The following is a 15,831-nucleotide window of genomic DNA, read 5'->3' on the forward strand; positions in this document are numbered from 1 at the left end:
ACTATAATGAGTTATCACCTCACACTGGTCAGAATGGCCATCATCAAAAAAAATCTACAAACAATAAATGCTGGAGAGGGTGTGGAGAAAAAGGAACCCTCTTGCACTGTTGGTGGGAATGTAAATTGGTACAGCCACTATGGAGAACAGTATGGAGGTTCCTCAAAAAACTAAAACTAGAGCTACCATATGATCCAGCAATCCCATTCCTGGGCATATATCCAGAGAAAACCATAATCTGAAAAGATACTTGCACCCCAATATTCGTTGCAGCACTATTTATGATAGGCAAGACATGGAAGCAACCTAAAAGTCCACTGACAGAGGAATGGATAAAGAAGTTGTGGTACATATATACAAGAAATATTACTCAGCTATAAAAGAGAATGAAATAATGCCATTTGCAGCAACATGGTTGGACCTAGAGATTGTTATACTGAGTGAAGTAAGTCAGACAGAGAAATACAAATATCATATGATATTGCTTATAAGTGGAATCTAAAAAAAATGGTACAAATGAACTTATTTACAAAACAGAAATGGAGTCAGAGATGTAGAAAACAAACTTATCGTTACCAAGGGGGGAAGGGGGAGGGGGGATAAATTGGAAGATTGGGACTGGGATTGAAATATATACACTACTACATATAAAATAGATAACTAATAAGGACCTACTGTATAGCACAGGAAACTCTACTCAATACTCTGTGATGGCCGATATGGGTAAAGAATCTAAAAAAGAATAGATATTTGTATATGTATAACTGATTCACTTTGCTGTATACCTGAAACTAACACAATATTGTAAATCAACTATACTCCAATAAAAGTTTGTTTTTGTTTTTTTAAGTGTAGATAGAACAAGGTGCCGGGTCATTCTTTTTATATGTGAACATATTGAGACTTAGAGATAAGAATATTGGAGGCACAAGTTCTTACACTTGTTTGTCAAACTTCAGATCATTGGCACAGATCCAGCAAGCTGTCCTGTCTAGACATTTAAGACATTTTACAATGAAATAAGATGGGTACCTAGGCAGGGCCACCATGTTTAGTGAGGCTTTTCATTGTTGTTATTAAGCCTGCATGCAGAAAGGAAATTTACTAATGAAAATAGAAGGAATGGTGACAACACAAGTTATTTAAGAAGTGAGAGAGGAATAAATCAGTATTTATTGTAAGTATTGTAAATCAGTATTTACAGTCTCCTTTTAGGCAAGAAGTGGAATCTTTCTCTGTCCAGGGGGAAAAGATGAATATAGATGTAGACAAAGAAGTATGTTGAGATAGAAGTAAGTGAGATATGAGAGCTCAATCCAGATGGATTTCAAAGGCATTAGCTGAAATGGAGGGCTGAAATGGGGGAGGAGGAAGGAAGACTCAAGAAAAAGAAGGTCTGGGCAACCCCCATCATGTCGTCACTGGAGAATTATCCCAGTGGTCTACGAGATATTTGCACAGGAGTGGAAAGGACCCAGCTGAAGTTTGGCAAGTCACTTCTACACTTGGTCTAATACTGCTCAGGGACTGGAGCAAAAGCAGAGGAAACAAAGGTTGGAGTTATCCAGACTGAGATTAACAGGATGGGCATAATGGGCATGAAGGAGGTGAGCCTGGGTCATTGGAAGGGGGGTGCCCGGAGGCTGCTGTGCTGCGTGGGAATCCAGTGTGAAAGCTGCTGCTCCTTGTTTATCAGGAAGGTTAATCAAAAACTGCTTCTGCATTTTCTCTCTGTCCCATCAGAAGATAAAAAAGGACTAATCACCTCTCTTCTGAGGAATAAGCTAAAGTTTACTGGGGCTTCATCCTGCTTTTATTGAAAATGCTCAGCTGTACGATGTTAATATCTTTTATATATGAGTCATAAGAAAAGTAAAAGGATCTAGCAGAACTCTAGTGAATTAAGTGTACAGAAAAAGAATAATCAATCACATGGCTTATTGGATAAAAATAGCCAGGATAGGTGCTAACACTGATATAACACAGTGTAGCACCTAAAAGAAAAAAAAAAAAAAAAAAAGCTCTCAAGGTACCCATGCCGGAGAACAGCTGATTTCATGAAAAAATTAAGGATTGGAAAAATTATTCTGCATCAGGCATATTAGAAAGTGCTATCTTTGATATAAAAGGGATAAGTAAAGATTCAACAAGTATGACTTTTCAGAAGATTTATCTATATGTAATTCCATCTTCCTAATAATGTGGGACTTGGTCATTAAAGGTGCTGATTCAACATGATTCCAGGATTCCTATGACATCAGCAAGTTGCTTCAGCAACTTGCTTATGGCACCGAACTTGAGGGCTTCCAAACATATTGTACTTGAAAGTGAATGTCCAACCAGTCACATGATGGTAGAAAATCTTCTATACAGAGTGCCACTAGCATAAATAAATATCCACCCAAAAGTGCCTCTGGTTACCACCCATACAGGATATTCTCTTTCTGAATTCTACCCAGGTAAAAAAGGGAGAGCATTAAATGGTTCCTGATATTATTTGCAGCCTATTTATGTTTATATATTAATGTATAAATTAAGAGTAATTGTAGTAATCAAAGTGCCAGATATATCCTAGCACTTTTCTCTTTTAAAGATAAGTGAAAATTGTGAGCAGACTTCTACCTTCAAATTTCACCGGCAGAGATTTCATTGTTGTTTCATCCCTGGAGACAGTGTCATGGAACATCTTACTTGGAGCCACATTTACTTGGATTCAGTCCCGATGACAACTAACTGGTCTAAGCTGGGTCCATTCCTTCATAGACAAAGCAGGTAGAAAACCCTTTGTACTACCCACTGCATGTGGATGTTGGAAGAGTCAGGTAAGGTAATGGAAGGAAGGGGCTCTGAGCCTACAGTCAGTATACATATTATTATTAATATGTTCATGTATTATTATAACCTAAAAAAGAAGACAATTTAAGTAAAATTTCACAAATGAATTCACTTAAATATAGTGATTTCCAGTATTCCCTCTGTACATGACAGTGTACTCTCAAGGCCATCCAGAGTCTACGGAAATATTGGAACTTTGCTGTATCAAATATTGCTTTGAATAAATGACCTGGAACATAGATTTTAGATTTTTTTATGGTAAGAGTGACTTTTGTTGCTGTAATCAATCTAAGATTGATACAAACCCAACAAAACATACACAGAGTAAATTTTTCCTATATTTAGTCTTAAAAGATAGATGTCATGTCAGAAATTTATAGATATATTAGGTTTAATAGTCTGTCCAACTTTTCTACAACCCCATAAATATTTTAGGGCATATTTGCATAATTAAATGGGTACCATAGTGGATGGGTACTGAATTACTATAATGATAATGTGAATGTTGCTGGTTTTACTTTCTAATCTGGGTTTTCTGTTCTGGTTAATAAAATGTTTGAAATTTTATATATAAATTGATCAGTGTTTATGAAAATAAACAAAATAAATTTGAAGTCAAATAAATCATAAACACTACAAGTATTTTAAAGGTCTGCTTCCACCTTTGCTATTTTACTATTTCCTCACTGAGTGTATTTTTTTGCTGTTTGTTTTTCTGTGGATCTTTTTCTTCAAGTCGGCCCCCCCTTTCAGGACTGAGACTCCTAAACTAAACCAAAATAAAAAACAAACAAACTAAAACACCCCAGAATTTTATTTTGGTCTTGGTAGTAATAGAAAATAAATTATTATGCAATGTATTGAATATTTAATGGCTATTCAAAATGAATTGTGGCCTTAATACAAAAATTCAACTGCTAAAAATTAAGATTAATCCTGCACTAGGGAAAATAATTTGAATCTTTGTATTCCTATAGTTTTAAATGTAAAGAATTTTTAAAAGTAAAATAAAATACGGGATAAAAATATACCAAAAATATAATGAGCAGATTATAGCAAGTTATTTTGTGTATACTGACAAAATGATGTCTAAAGGTTATATGGAAAACAAAAGACCTAGAATAACCAACACAGTAGTGAAGGAGAAGAACAAAGTCAGAGGACTGATTCTACCAGATCTCAAGACTTACTAGACAAAGCTAAATCAGGGCAGCAAAAGAACAGCCAAATACATTCATGGAGTAGAATGGAGAACTCATAAATAAACCCACACAAATACAGTTAACTGATCTTTGACAAACCAGCGAAGGTAATTCAATGGAGAAAGGATTTTTTTTTTTTTAACAAATGGTACTGGAACAACTGGGCATCCACATGCAAAACAATAAATCGAGACACAGACATTAATTCTACTTGGGGTTCACTCAGCTTCTTGAATCTGTATGTTTATATCTTTTACCAAATTTAGGAATTTTTCAGCCATTATCTTTTTGAGTGCTCTTTCGGTCTCACTCTCTTTCTTGTCTCCTTTTAGGATTCTAATGATACAAATGATGGATCTTTTGTTATTTTCCCTCAGATCCTGAAGTTTCCTTCTCTCTCTCTCCAGAAATTTTTCTTGTAACTTTCAAATCATGGTAACAGTAATAATACTAATAATAATGTAATAACATTAACAATCATGTTGTTAATAAATACTGAGATGTTAGTTTGTGTTCAATACCGTGCTAATGCCTTAAATGGACATAGTTAGGTAATCTTCTAATAGTAATAATTGTATTAGGTGGTCATTCGTACTAACAATATTTTAAAATTGAGACAGCTATGGTTTAAAAAAAAAGAACTTTTCTTAACTGTGGTTAAGAAATACTTGCCCACGTTCACCAAGCTAGTAAGTAGTGGAGCTGTGACTTGAAAGCAATCCTTAAACATTGTGGTTAACTGCATCTATGTTAAATCAACAGATAATTTGTTAAATCTAATATGTTAGTGACTTGAGGCTCAATTTTTAAAACTAATATAATAAGTATATTCTTATTAACATTTTTATATCTGTTGTTAAAAGTTCAAATATATTAAATGGTTTAAATTCTTACTCTGTATTGAAATAAGACATATTTTCCCTCATAATCTAAAACAAGGACATAGTATCCACAAGAAAAAATAAATTCAACCATGTTCTTATCGTAACTCACATCACTGACTCATGCCTAACTAGTGTGTTACTGACATAAGTAAGAAGAAGTTAAATTTAACACCAATTTCCTGCCATCCTCGCCCCCTCCCACCCAGCCAAGGGAGATTAGAGGAAGAAAAGGCACAGTAGACACTGAACAACAGAGTGTTACAAATTAAGTTACTATAGCTCCCTCCTCTTCAATATCCTCCGGACAACACAGACTGCAGATCTAAGAGAAATGACACAAAAATTTCCATTGATTGTTAGAAGCATTTGGCAACAATGATGTCTTCTGTCATGTATAGTATAGCTTGAATTAGTCATTAAATGACTGTTCTAGATACAGTACATTCCGTATACTGGTTAACAATGCGTAATCACAATGAGACTCCTATTACATTTGCATTATTCTGAAAAATAGTTTCTGGAGCATTGTTAATGGCATATTCTTTTACTAGCTCTCACAATCTTTTCTGATTATTTTAATAGTGGAGGGGATGGATAAGGAATCTCGACATTATCTGTCATAATGTAACCAAAGAACGAGCACAGCATTTGGGGTTAGGTGAATTTGTATTAGTAAGTTTCCAAAAAATGTTTACTTTCCTAGCCATAAAATGGAGCAAGGATTAATTAAGCCATAACTTTCTTTTAAAATTCCTCAAGGGAATATTTGTAAGAGATACAAAAAGTGGTTAGAGTACATGCTTTTGTAAAATTACATCTGTAAGGGGTCATTTGGTAATTTGGGGGTAATTATTAGTTTAAAATATATTAAGATATCATTTATATTGTCATAATTTATATAAATAGGTATTTTTGGTAGGGCATAAATTTAGTCTTATTAAAAATTTTTTTGTTAGCCCATAATGTATCTTAAATAATGCAAAACATATGACTAGTCTAGCTTTATCAGAATTATAAGGATTTGTAAGTTAAATTTAAAAATTCAATTAACAGATTTATTGTCAAGAGTTTAGATGATTTGTTCAAGGTTAGGTTTTTGATGCAAGAAGAATTTCACTTAATCATATATTAATTAAATCAAAAGAAAAGCATTTGATTTATGGTAGTAATACTTTTCTTCAAGCATCTTTCCCTAATCATCAGGGTACCTATTACTACACCAGGCACTAATTTATGATTTTTTTTAGTGTCCTTGGAAGAGTTAAGTCATTCTTGAGGGTGAATCATATAGATGTTTGAGATGCTAAGGTCAAACAGCTGAATAATTTTAAAGGTAGCTACTTTTCATCAGCCTAAAGCACACCTTTACAGAGCATTTTTAAAAAATTTTCTTAAGTCTTTATTGAATTTGTTACAATATTGTTTCTGTTTTATATTTTCATTCTTTTTTTGGCTGTGAGGCATGTGGGATCTTAGTTCCCTGATCAGGGATCAAACCCGCACCCCCTGCATTGGAAGGTGAGGTCTTAACCACTGGACCGCCAGAGAAGTCCCTTTACGGAGCATTTACAAGATTCCAGGCATCGTAAGCACACCAGGAAACAGACAGGGAACTTGTCCTGAGTCTCACAATTGACAACACACATGCAGCTTACTGGGCTCTAAACCCATGCTGTAATTATCCACAATGCCTAGGGATTTTTCTGAGAATTTTCCATCAAGTATACACACCTGGTAATCTATATATCTCATTATTTATCTTCTTCACATGTTCATGTGTAGAAGGCACTTTTTCCCATTTTTTATGGAGAAATAAAGGTACAATGCAATTCAAAACCTTAGATTTCTAGACAAGTCTATGCTGAGGCAAAAATACTACAATAAATAATATCCTAGGGATCTGAATCATCTTATTCACGTAAGAAGTATGTGTCAGCAGAGAAGAGGAGAAAATCCTGGACCAGGAAATAGGAAGCTAGGCTCTAGGTCCTTTGCTGATCTACACTAGCCAGTAACTGGTGGTAATAGCTGGAGACTTCTTTTGGAACTTGGGTTGCCTCATCTATGAAATAAGAGCAGTGAATAAGGAATCCCCAGCCGTCAGTCAACTCTACATGTATGTGATTCAAAACTTCAGATATATATGCACTGAAAAATGCTGTGTCAACCGTTTGGAAACACTTGAAATAAATATACTTATTACCTGACTTTTACTTGGAGAAGACAGAGAGAGTTTTCTTACATAGATTTTTAATTTGCAGAGTTGACTTTTCAATACTTGTGGAACATTGGGTACTGCTGCATTTTTACTGAACATGAAATTTGAATTTAGCCAAATTGCTTTTTTCTTTACATACTGCCTCCATTTTAATAATTTAAAATAAAATGTGGTATAATTTAAGGAATAAAATTATTCTTCTTGTCTGCTTACGCTCTTTCATATTAAAATAAACATATTGATCAAATTAATGGTGAGAGGTATAGCAGGCAAAAATGTATGAGATTTTGAGCCACAAGTTAACTGTCTAATTTCCAGTTATTTGGTTTTCTGGCTCCAAATTGAGAGGAACCAGGATGCATACAAAAAAAAAGGCTTGGGACTCCCAATCAGGATGAGGTGTTGAAACTAACAGAAAGATAAGTCATTGAACATAAACTCCAACAGTTTTTCAGTTTTTTCTTCCCTTTTCTGACTTCTTTGTTGTCTCTTTGTTTCACCTTGACTGTTAAATTCATTCTACAGACTTTTTTTTTTTTTTTTTTTTCGGTGCGCGGGCCTCTCACTGTTGTGGCCTCTCCCTTTGCGGAGCACAGGCTCCGGACGCGCAGGCCCAGCGGCCATGGGTCACGGGCCCAGCCACTCCGCGGCATGTGGGATCCTCCCAGACCGGGGCACGAACCCGCGTCCCCTGCATCGGCAGGCGGACTCTCAACCACTGCGCCACCAGGGAAGCCCCTACAGACTTTTTTTTTAAAAGACACAAACATGAGGATACTATAGGGAATATAAATCGTTCTCCTTTTGAATATTTATCTCATACTAAGATATTTTTACCCAATGCGAAGGCATCATATCCCCATTTTGTGTTAAATATACCAGGGATGAGAATGAATAATTACAAATTAACCTGAAACTGTTTCATCATCTTCTAGTTAAACCACTATTTCTTTTGGGAATTTTTTTTTTTAATCTGACTCCTGAAATGCTCAGTCTAGACTTGCTTCCATGTCCTAAATGTGTTGCAATTCCTACCTTTACCTGATGCATTTTAAAATCAGGAACGTGTTCTATACATGAGAGGAAAAATAAGGACCTAATTTTTTTTCGTTATTTCTAAATAACATATTTTGAATAATTGTGGCTAGGTCATTTACTGTCATAATAGGAAAGTAAATCAAAGTGTCACATAAAATGTTTTCTTTTTCAAATGTTTCATGGCCATTATTGAAGCAATAATTTTTGTGAGCAAATCATGCCATGTTGAAATCTGATACCATGCTATTCAAATTTCGTTTTAATGATAATTTTTCTTGAACGCATTTCTACTCTGGCACTTCTCTTGCCTTAATGCCTGGCTCTCTCCCAACATATGCAATGGCTAAACCTTTACACGCAGGCTCCTCCATTTTCAGACCCATCCATGTTCCCAACTGACAACTCCAACTCTGCACTTCCATGCTGGTCTGGCTGTCTCCTCATATTCATCATTCCCCACCCAACACACATAGATGGACCATGGACAGTTCTCAATGTGATCTTTAATCTTTGGTCCATTATCTCTTACTGTACATCAGTGAACCCATCTCTGCCCTTGGTCCGCTACCCTCTGACCCCTGGGGGAAAATGTTTGGACCTTGCTGACTTCCATTACTTGTCTTCATAAGTCATAGGGGATTTTAACTTGGTGGGTCTGAAAGCAAAACCCATTCACTCTATGTATTTTATTTTATTTATATAAAACTATTATCTTAGGGATAAAATCTGCAGAGCTCTTGTGGTACTGTTTCCAATTGTCACAGTAATTATGACAATGAATCTTGCCTCTCCAGCTAGATTGGAAGACCTCTGTGGGCAGCTATTGCATCTTAAATTCATTAAACAAAAGTGCTTACATAATCGGGATAAAAATAAAAGGAGTCAATCCCCGCAGTAGAGTCTATTAGGTTCAGTGTTTATTTTTCCTGTGAACTTGCACAAAGTGTGCTGGGGGCAGAAGTTTATCAGCTAAGGAGGAAGAGGAAGGTAGAGGAAGGTTATTAATTTATAGGGAAAAAAGAAATAGCCTGTGTAAAGTTACAAGGACGTGGATGGACTTTGTGCTTTGTATAATTTGCTTGTAATCATTCCTTAGGAATAAGTGTGTGTGTGTTGTTTGTGGGGTTTTCTCTGGTATGTGGCAAAAGTAACTATATAGCTTTGCTTCCCAACACGTGCTCCATGAACCAGCATCATCATCATCACTTGGGAATTTGTCAGAAATGAGGACCCTTCAGCCCCACTCCAGATCTATTGAAACAGAACTCTCATTTTTAAAAAGATACTCACCACCACCCCACCACCCCAAACCTGGTGATTCTTAAGCATATTTATAATAATTTTGAAAAGCTCTGGTTTATATTGTGTGTAGGATACAGTGTGGGTGGCATAAGTCATGTGATCTTTGCTGCAGATAAGGTTGGACATGTAATGGGAACAGAACATATGACATATTTGCTCTACTAAGCTATTTGATGAAGCTAGGGACCCAGAAAAATGCATACATCCACACAATCTGGCATCAAATTTCAGGGCGTTTCAGAGTCCTTCTAGAGCTCAGAAATGAAGTGCAATTGTTAGCTGTTACTTAGGTAAGTGACAAGATCGGATTTGTGTTGTGGAAAAATAAATAGCAGTGGTTTAAAGGAAGGAGAAAATAGAGGCAGACAAAATTTGGAGGCCATTTCTAGGATCCAGATAAGAGAAGTATAATTTCCCAATGTATATTAAGTACCGCCAATATGCAAAATCCAGGAAAGAACATTCAAATTTTAGCTCTTAATGCAAGTGCTAAATATTCAGATTGATGACTAAGGATCAGAAGTAGCTAGCCACCTGAAAAATAGAAATCTTCATACTTAATCTAATCCTATTTTCTGCTCTCAGATATGAATAGGATCCCTTTTCCTTGACTCATTAGATATCTTCATGTGTTTTTGCACTGCTCTAGAGATTTGTAACTTCTTTACCTGATACCAAGCCCTCTGCAGTGACTTTTGTATTATGAACATAAACTCCATTATTGCCATAGGCTGTTCATTTCTTCCAGGGACACCCCTCTGCAGGGCTATGTGTTCCATCTCCCCTCCACTACAGAAGGCTGAAGAAAGGGTCTTTCTCATTGACAAGGCAGTGAGTTCTGCTTACTATCCTGAAGGATGAAACCAGGTGATTTTCTTTTGGTTTGATCCAAGAAGTTTCTAGCCACTTTTCCTTTTTCTTCTGAATTTTTTTGAGATGACCTCTTTCCATCCCTTGCCCTGTAGCTACCCACTCTGATTCAAAAAAAGCTTTTAAAATAAAAATATAAAGTAACTCCTGAAAGTGACATTTGAAGCAAAAGCTTGTCATAAGGGACAATTTTACTGCTTGCAATGGCTGTAGTTGTTGCTTGTCACTCCCATCCTGACTTTCTCTTTATTTCTAAATCCAGATTTATAAGTGATTTATAGTGCCCACTCATGCTCTTGAGTGCTTGGTCTGTGCCAATGCTCTTTAGGACTTTAAGTGAATTCACTCATTTAGTCCCAACAATAACCCTGACAGGTACAATAACAGGTTTAACATTTTGTACATATATCGAATACTAAAGAGTCACTTTATTAAAAAGAATCAGCAAGCTTCAGTAGATCGTAAAATAAAAATTACTAAGTTGAAGACCTTGCTTCTCCTTGAAGTCATAGTTTCCTAAATTGCAATGCAGTAGCTGAAAAGCATCTGCAAATAAGAATAACATTGTGAATCTTATTTAAAGTTTTAGGTCAGTTTTGTCACGATACATCATTCACCATCTGTCAAGTTGTCGGCATGTGAAAGGTCTCTAGAGAATAAAGAATATTTGGCTAGAAACAGTCTCCTCCAATTTTCTCCTCAAATAATGACTTGAGTCAAAATTGTTCTTACTATATCATTGCTAAATAATATTTCTGATATGTTTGACATGTTACTATGCATTACATCAAATCAAATTTTTATCATATTTTATAAAACTTCTATGTCAAATACAATGGCTTTCTCCCAGTGAGCACTCAAATTTGGTAATTAATGATAACCAAGACCTACCTCTCATCATTTTAGTTTGCTTTAAATTTTTCTTTGCTAATTTTTTTTCTCCAAACCTTGGCATTATTTCACGATTTATTAGTGTCTGTGATCAGTTACTTAGTTTCCTCATCCATAAAATTGGAATACAATAGTGACTGCATTATAGGGTTATTACCAGGATAAAATGAGTTAGTGTAGGAGCTTATAACAATTTTATTACTAAAATATAGAGTTAAAAATGAATTTATTTCTCAGAGTAAAACAAGAATGCAAATTAAAGGGGAATTATTTAAGTTCTTTACATACTTTTATTCACACATTGCAAGAAAATGCATGCATGTTAAACTACCAGCATGACTTAATCCATTAATGTGCTTATTTACATGAGGCGCCTCATGCTCTCAAGAATGTACTCAACTCTTCTGATATGTCTTTCCTGCATTTGTAGATTTTTTCTCTCCCTTCCTATATTGCTTTACATTTGTTTGCATCATGCTTTTGCCTGTATAATGTGCATTAAAGACGTAAATGTTTTTGTTCTTTCAAGCAATCAAGTCCAACAAAGTTTTTGTAATATGAAAAAAATAATAGGTAACCACTCAAATATTTGTGTGCAAAGGTATTAAACAATATTAGTTGTAGGCAAACCATCCCCCCGACCCCCACCCTCCCCCACAACCAGCTGTCCCCAAACAGAAGTAATGAGCCGTTCCTCCAATCCCACGCTCTTTTCCACAGTGATGGAGTATTCTAGATCATCTCAGTCTAGCTTGCTACTCTAATCTCCATAAGGAACAGAATCAATCCATATTGAAGCCCAGAGAGATGACATTACAGGAAGAAATTGTATTAGTCTGACATAATTGTGATATTTTCATTTATGGGGGGATAGTTTTCATTAGTGCGCTAATCCAAGCCTCCCTCCCTCCACCCAAAGTAAAGAGCAATAAATTGATGCACTGAGTTCCTGCTGGCTATCACATGACTTCCTCCAAATGATACAGATCTTAAACGGCTCTGATTTCCTCTCTGGAAGGGTCTTATTGAATGAAAGCGCCATGCTGCCAGCCATGGTGAGGTTCTAAAAGTCAAGTCTGATCCAGTCATTTGCATCCTTAAAATCTTTTATTGTTTTCCTGATGCTTATAGGATAAGGTCAAATGCCCCTTGCATGACAACTCAGTCCTCCCTGATCTGGCCTGGCCTGTGCCTGCACCTGTCTCTGGCCCATCCCACCTTCCCTGACCCTCCATCCAGTCACAGTGCTTGCATCGTCTGGAAAGCAACGCATTCTTTCTGTATGTTCCTGCTTTAAATTTTTACCTGCTTATGTCCTGTTTACCTCCATTGTCTTCCTGGAGGAATAGCATAAATATCCGTCCCCTTCATACTCCTAGGTGAGTATTGCCCTTTCAGGTCAGATAATATTGTCATATTGTTTTACGTTTTTGGGGGTTTTTTTGAGATTACAGGTTTTTTTGTTTTTGTTTTATTTTAAAAAAATTTTTAACATCTTTATTAGAGTATAATTGCTTTACAATGGTGTGTCAGTTACTGCTTTATAACAAAGTAAATCATTTATACATATATATATGTCCCCATATCTCTTCGCTCTTGCATCTCCCTCCCTCCCACCCTCCCTATCCCACCCTTCTAGGTGGTCATAAAGCACCAACCTGATCTCCCTGTGCTATGTGGCTGCTTGCCACTAGCTATCTATTTTACGCTTGGTAGTGTATATATGTCCATGCCACTCTCTCACTTTGTCCAAGCTTACCCTTTCCCCTCCCTGTATCCTCAAGTCCATTCTATAGTAGGTCTGCAACTTTCCTCCTGTCTTGCCCCTAGGTTCTTCTGTCCATTTACTTTTTTTTATTTTTTTGGATTCCATATATATGTGTTAGTATACGGTATTTGTTTTTCTCTTTCTGACTTACTTCACTCTGTATGACAGACTCTAGGTCCATCCACCTCATTACAAATAACTCAGTTTCGTTCCTCTTTATACACATGAGTAATATTCTATTGTATATATGTGCCATATCTTCTTTATCTATTCATCTGTTGATGGACACTTAGCTTGCTTCCATGTCCTGGTTATTGTAACTAGAGCTATAGTGAACATTGTGGTATATGACTCTTTTTGAATTATGGTTTTCTCAGGGTATATGCCCAGTAGTGGGATTGCTGGGTCGTATGGTAGTTCTATTTGTAGTTTTTTAAGGAACATCCATACTGTTCTCCATAGTCGCTGTATCAATATACATTCCCACCAACAGTGCAAGAGGGTACACTTTTCTCCACACCCTCTCCAGCATTTATTGTTTGTAGGTTTTTTATGATGGCCATTCTGACTGGTGTGAGATGATATCTCATTGTAGTTTTGATTTGCATTTCTCTAACGATTAATGATGTTGAGCATTCTTTCATGTGTTTCTTGGAAATCTGTATATCTTCTTTGGAGAAATGTCTGTTTAGGTCTTCTGCCTATTTTTGGATTGGGTTGTTTGTTTTTTTGTTATAGAGCTGCATGTGTTGCTTGTATGTTTTGGAGATTAATCCTTTGTCTGTTGCTTGATTTGCAAATATTTTCTCCCATTCTGAAGGTTGTCTTTTGGTCTTGTTTATGGTTTCCATTGCTGGGCAAAAGCTTTTAAGTTTCGTTAGGTCCCATTTGCTTATTTTTGTTTTTATTTCCATCTCTCTAGGAGATGGGTCAAAAAGGATCTGGCTGTGATCTATGTCATAGAGTGTTCTGCCTAGTTTTTCTTCTAAGGGTTTGATGGTGTCTGGCCTTACATTTAAGTCTTTAATCCATTTTGAGTTTATTTTTGTGTATGGTGTTAGGGTGTGTTCTAATTTCATTCTTTTACATGTTGCTGTCCAGTTTTCCCAGCACCACTTAGTGAAGAGGATGTCTTTTCTCCATTCTATATTCTTGCCTCCTTTATCTAAGGTAAAGTGACCATATGTGCATAGATTTATCTCTGGGCTTTCTATCCTGTTCCATTGATCTGCATTTCTCTTTTTGTGCCAGTATCATAATGTCTTGATCACTGTAGCTTTGTAGTATAGTCTGAAGTCCGGGAGCCTTATTCCTCCAGCTCTGTTTTTCTTTCTCAAGATTGCTTCGGCTATTCGGGGTCTTTTGTGTTTCCATACAAATTGTGAAGTTTTTTGTTCTAGTTCTGTGAAAAATGCCAGTGGTTATTTGATAGGTATTGCATTGAATCTGTAGATTGCTTTGGGTAGTAGAGTTATTTTCACAATGTAGATTCTTCCAATCCAAGAACGTGGTATATCTCTCCATCTATTTGTATCATCTTCAATTTCTTTCATCAATGTCTTATAATTTTCTGCATACAGGTCTTTTGTCTCCTTAGGTATGTTTATTCATAGATATTTTATTCTTTTTGTTGCAGTGATAAATGGGAGTGTTTTCTTAATTTCATTTTCAGATTTTTTCATAATTAGTGTATAGGAATGCCAGAGATTTCTGTGCATTAATTTTTGTATCCTGCTACTCTACCAAATTCATTGATTAGCTCTAGTAGTTTACTGATAGAATCTTTAGGATTCTCTACAAATAGTATCATGTCATCTGCAAACAGTTACAGCTTTACTTGTTCTTTTCCAATTTGGATTCCTTTTATTTCTTTTTCTTCTCTGATTGCTGTGGCTAAAACTTCCAAAACTATGTTGAATAATAATGGTGAGAGTGGGCAACCTTGTCTTGTTCCTGATCTTAGTGGAAATGTTTTCAGTTTTTCACCATGAGGATGATGTTGCCTGTGGGTTTGTCATATATGGCCTTTATTATATTGAGGAAACTTCCCTCTATGCCCACTTTCTGGAGGGTTTTTATCATAAATGGGTGTTGAATTTTGTCAAAAGCTTTCTCTGAATCTATTGAGATGATCATATGTTTTTTCTCCTTCAATTTGTTAATATGGTGTATCATGTTGATTGATTTGCAAATATTGAAGAATCCCTGCATTCCTGGGATAAACTCCACTTGATCATAGTGTATGATCCTTTCAATGTGCTGTTGGATTCTGTTTGCTAGTACTTTGTTGAGGATTTTTGCATCTATGTTCATCAGTGATATTGGCTGTAGTTTTCTTTCTGTGTGACATCTTCGTCTGGTTTTGGTATCAGAGTGATGGTGGCCTCGTACAATGAGTTTGGGAGTATTCCTCCCTCTGCTATATTTTGGAAGAGTTTGTGAAAAATAGGTGTTAGCTCTTCTCTAAATGCTTGATAGAATTCGCCTGTGAAGCCATCTTGTCCTGGGCTTTTGTTTGTTGGAAGATTTTTAATCACAGTTTCAATTCCACTGCTTGTGATTGGTATGTTCATATTTTCGATTTCTTCCTGGTTCAGTCTCGGAAGGTTGTGCATTTCTAAGAACTTGTCCATTTCTTCCAGGTTGTATATTTAATTGGTATATAGTTGCTTGTAGTAATCTCTCTTGATCCTTTGTATTTCTGCAGTGTCAGTTGTTACTTCTCCTTTTTCATTTCTAATTCTATTGATTTGAGTCTTCTCCCTTTTTTTCTTGATAAGTCTGGCTAATGGTTTATCAATGTTGTTTATCTTCTCAAAGAAC

Source organism: Physeter macrocephalus, chromosome 18 (genome assembly GCF_002837175.3).
Source record: "Physeter macrocephalus isolate SW-GA chromosome 18, ASM283717v5, whole genome shotgun sequence".
Taxonomy (NCBI): domain Eukaryota; kingdom Metazoa; phylum Chordata; class Mammalia; order Artiodactyla; family Physeteridae; genus Physeter; species Physeter macrocephalus.